Raw genomic sequence first — 5,329 nt, forward strand, 5'->3', positions numbered from 1 at the left:
TGTTGTTGTGAGCGTGCAGGTGTCATGAAAGGAAGTGCGTTAAGCTGAGCTGCTCTCCGTCAGTCATGCTTCACTAATTGCCATTTGATTAAAAGGGTGAATCGGCCTGGAAATGAAATAGCAGATAAATTAGAGAGAAAATAAATGCTTATTGAGTTTGAGATCATTTGAACTCATCAGCAACAGAGGGGCAGAGCTGTAATAAAAAGTACTTTTCCCAGAAGACCGGTTAATGAATATTGTCAAATATTTAGCTGATCCTCCAAGTGATAATTCATGTCAATGACTTTGCTTATCACATGTAGTTGTGTTAATAAACAAAGATATACTTTTTTTGGCATCTATCTTTAAACAAGAAAAAGGAAAACACTGAGAAAGAATCATTTGAAGATAATTTCCTGCAAATAACACCATGTACTGTAAGTGATTAACAGCTTTGTTTCTATATTAATTAAGCAGCTCATTGTGCACTTCTGATTTCTTCAAGAAATATCACATTATTCCAGATGTAATTAACTTTAATGGACTAAAAACATGCAAGAAAGGTTTATGACCGCAGGGTGTGCTGCATTCTTTATCAGACCTTTTTTGATCTTAATTATTCTACTGATAATTAATACGGTAGTTTATTTTGGATTTGGGTCACAAGAAGCTGAGCCAATAACACATTAGTTCATTACAGGACTGAAAGTAAGTTATTTTCATTTAATCAAAAATCCAAAGGTTGTAAGTTTACAATGATGATGTCAAACATATAAAAGTAAGAAATTATGGTAACATAAAAGTGGAACTCATTTTTGTGACCAAATAGTTATTTTTGTTGATTGACTACATGATAAATTGAATAATGTATTCTAATTGGAAATAGCAAACATCATTCTTTTAGAGAGAAAAAATAACCTAAGCAGAGATCAAATTGGCTGTTAGATCATATGATCCATTTAATTTAAGTTCAAGTTCTTTGAGAGGTAATATGCCATACGTCAGTCTGGACAGAGGTCTCAAGGCTTTAATTTCACTCTGGTACCTTTGACATCAGATGTTACCAAACCTCATATGTGACATGTTAGATCCTACCTCACTTTTTTTTGATTCAATGGGATGTTGTAAGTGCCACCAAAACAAAGTGTCATACACACCTAGCGCTGGATATAAAGCCAAAGATGGCTCAGCTGAGGAGCATGGAAATGGCCAACGACAATAAGAGTCATAACACATTTTATTTGTCAAACCTCTGCTGCTGTAGTATCTCTGTTATTATTATTCAACCCACTATTTGTCTTACTTGTTGTTGAAAGGGGGCAGACTATAGATTTCAACCCATGTGTGACATTCTGTAGACACGTCTCTACCAGCAGGATACAGAACAGCAAGATAATTTGCTAACACATAAATCAAGTGTGCAAAGAGCATTAATTAGAAATTCATTAAAAATTCACACTCACCGGCAGGTGTGCAAATAAAGGATTAGGTAGACATCAATTATACTACATAAGAGCATTTTAATTGCAAATCCTGGATTGATTTACGGAGGGAAACAATCATGCTCTGTGCAATATGGCTGATTGCTCATTTTCCGGAGAAATAATGAGGAAAACACCTCACCAGGTAAAAATGTCCCCAGTTGTAAATGTATACACACATACAGATTCATAAGTGTATGTGTCTGTCATGCACAGACACATGTAGGCTTACATATGAGTGTTCATATCTGCCTAAAAAACAAGCAGACATGCACACACACAATTACAAAACATGACACACAAAGGCATCCTCCTTACACACATAAATACACATGCACCACAGCTTGGCATTCCCATCTGCTGGTGCTAGTGCAGAAAGTTCTTAAGCACCAAATGTTGTGCTGCTATGACTCAAGTTTGTGAATCCTCCAACCTCCTCTGTGTTCCTGATTACTGCATTATGGCATCTGCTTAATTAGCTTGGCTTGTGTCATATGTTGCACACGAGGGGGTGTTAAAAAGTGCCCTTCCCTCTTGCTCATTATCTGCCTCGATTCATGTGATGTATAATCTCTCTAGACAGACATTCGTATTGACATAGGGACAGCTGTCAGCAAAGCATGGTCATAAAAGGTGCATGTAGAATAAAAAACCACAAGGAAGGCAGATGAGTGAAAAGGCTGCCAAATTTTTAAGTGAAACTACTGACTCTGTGTTTCACTCTGGATCCATCAACACTGCAACAGTTCTAATTATACTAGATTTAATTTTATGGATGAGAGTTTTTTTGGGAGAAGGGACTGTTTGAAGGCAGTGCATTTTGATTACTACAGGTAATATTCAAAGTAGCCTCCTGCCGGTGTATTTTCAAAATGATGGTGGTGTCCAATTCTTGGCGAGGAATCAACCTCATTATTGCCATGAAGGAGAATTCTAATCATTATCTGCCTGACAGGTCTGGACAATCATTTATATCCCACAATATGATACCTGTTTGATGGGAACGAGTTTGTAGATATGTCCCTTCTGTACAATTAAAGTATCCATGATGTTCAAAAATCATGTCATTATTGGAATAATGAACTCGACAGGAAAGTTGTACCTGAACCGACGAACCAGACACGCTCTATTGAGAGCCTTTTATGATTTCACATAACCTGAAGGCCACCACAGTATCTCTGACGTGTTCAGAAAGAGTTAGGTGAGCAGAGAAGTGTTCACTTGGTTGCAATCTGAAACCTCACTGCTATGCCGCTTATTCTTACACACATGTTGGCCTGCTGGTGGCACTAGAAGAAATGTCAGAGAATAACCTAAATCATTTAAATGTATTCTTGAATACAAAAAAAAGTAAAGGCCCATCAAGGTGAATCAAGTACAGGGCCATGAACGTCCATACCATGCCACCATGGCTTAATACATAGCCATCAAATAAAAATAATGAAATGCCAAAAGTGTAAATATGTGTCCTAAGTCTAAGTTTTAGTCCTTTGCTTGTTAATCATGTTAAAGGAAGTTGGGATGTAAAGGGGTTGTTGCTAGAAGGTTGTTTTCTTTCTTTGCTGCTTCATACAAAATGGCTGGGGAAGATTCCATTGTTTGGAATGACAGTATTAGATAAATTGCCACCATTAAGTGGGTACGTGTGGCATTGGGCCTTTGATTGTTTTTTTAAAAAAAAGCAGATAATCTAAAACAACTAAGTGCTGTTGGAACCAATTAGTTTAGTTGACGTATTTCTATGTGTTTAATGTTTATTATTTATCAATTTGAATGGAAAATCTATTCTCTACTCATGGGCCATTATGCTGTCCTTCAAATAAAAAGCTTTGACCTCAGAGACAAATCTACAGCATTTGTTTTAAAACGGGCTGAAAACAGTTATCTTAAATAAATGAAAATATGAGCAGAGATGCTATCTGTGGTCAAGTGACTATTTTCAACTTGAAAACAAAACGATTTTGACACCCACTCAAAAACCTCAACATATGTTCCATTGATGCCTAATGGGTCTGCATGAGCTATGCTCAACAGACTGGAGAGGGCAATTAGTGGCATGAGGCTTTGATTAGCGCCGATTCCACAACAGTGCTTGGAGGAATATAGAAAACAAAATAATACATTACTGCTGAAGCTCTTTTTCACATAATGCAATGAAATTGGAGAAACTATTAAACTCCATGGTAATAACAGGTAAATGTGAACACATTAACTATTGCATGGTGCCCTCGGCTAAGATTATGCATATTCTACCTACAAACAGCCTGTGCCAAGCAATGCATATAAAACTGAAATAAATGGCTACAGATGCATGAACTTGCCCTGAAAGAGGTTTGCTTACTCTGTGATCTCATTCTTAAATGAAACCAATTTGCCTAGAAATTGGTTCTAAGGCCTAATGCTGAACTCTGTACATCAGCTCTAACACACACACACACACACACACACACAGACACACAAATGGACACACACACATGGACACACACACACACACACTTTAGCTTTCACAAACACACTTTCACAGTCACACTGCTTCAACCCTTCCACCCCTTCCCTCGCTGCAAATCATGTTTGACTTTGAAGTGCTAATTTTGGAAGTTTAGCCAATTTTTATTTGCTGCTTTGAAATGTATCCCCTAAGCTGCTGCACCAGCAATGAAATATACAGACCTTTACAATGAGGGATAAGTGACCAAAATAAGAAGCGCCTGGTTTTATTCCTAACATTATATAACTGTGAATAATCCCCACATAGCATTTTCTCCTATGCCATCAGTGCCTCAATGTATATTCAAAGATATTATGCAGACTTTTTACTTTTTGCTCATTCCACAATCCTTCCTAAAGTTGGAGCTCATTTAAGATATCTATAATGCAATGCTGAAGACAAAACCCTAAAGCATTTCCACAGTATTATTACTGTGCTTTATCAGTGTGTGTGTGAACAGAAAAGACATAACTAAAATAGGGACAGTAAAACAGTAACTAAGAAGATGGTTGCACTTTATAAATGTATCAGGATTTTGCTAACAGGACACTTGATGAGTCTGATTATGGAATGAGGAATGATATCATTACTGTATTTCTTTGCAGGTGAAACCACATTGTAGGCCTTATTTCCTACCTAAGTCATATCTAAACCCTGACAGTGAACCACAGTTTGATCAGTGGGCCTTTGGATGGGTATGTTTGATGTAATTCGCATCAGCAACATGAACATAAAAATTACTTTACAGTTATGTCTTTTGAGCTTTTTCCCTCTTGTGTACCAAACCATAACAATGGGGGGGGGAAAGGCCATTGTAATAAACACAGCAGCGTTTACCGCCGTGATGGATGCAAGGATGACCTCAATCACAATCCTTTCTTAACTGCTTTCAGCGAGAGCTGGAGCATTATATAGTCAAATAAGTTGATCAGATTGGCTCCTCACCAAGCAGCCCAGCTAATAACATGGAAAGCAAAGAGCTTGAGGGAGAGAAGATTTGGAAATGGGGGCCCCTCTACTTTTCAGTGCTGCTCTGCTTTAACAGAGTCCTGGACTTGGCAATAAATTGCTTTGGTAATCAGCTTTTTGAAAAGCTTATTTACGGTTTGTTTTGTGTTTATTGTAGTTCTCAGAATGAAATACAAAATTGGATTTTATTACATGTGCAATTTTCTCCTCTCATAAAGAATAGAGAGAGAGAAAGAGAGAGAGAGAGAGAGAGAGAGAGAGAGAGAGAGAGAGAGAGAGAGAGAGAGAGAGAGAGAGAGAGAGAGAGAGAGAGAGAGCAAAACCTTGTTTAGTATGGATGATCCGGAGAGAATGTATACTGTAGATTATTTTAGATTATCTCTCTGTTTTGATGCAGTCTCCTTTCACT

Source organism: Notothenia rossii (assembly GCF_949606895.1).
Source record: "Notothenia rossii genome assembly, chromosome: 2".
NCBI classification, from domain to species: Eukaryota; Metazoa; Chordata; class Actinopteri; order Perciformes; family Nototheniidae; genus Notothenia; species Notothenia rossii.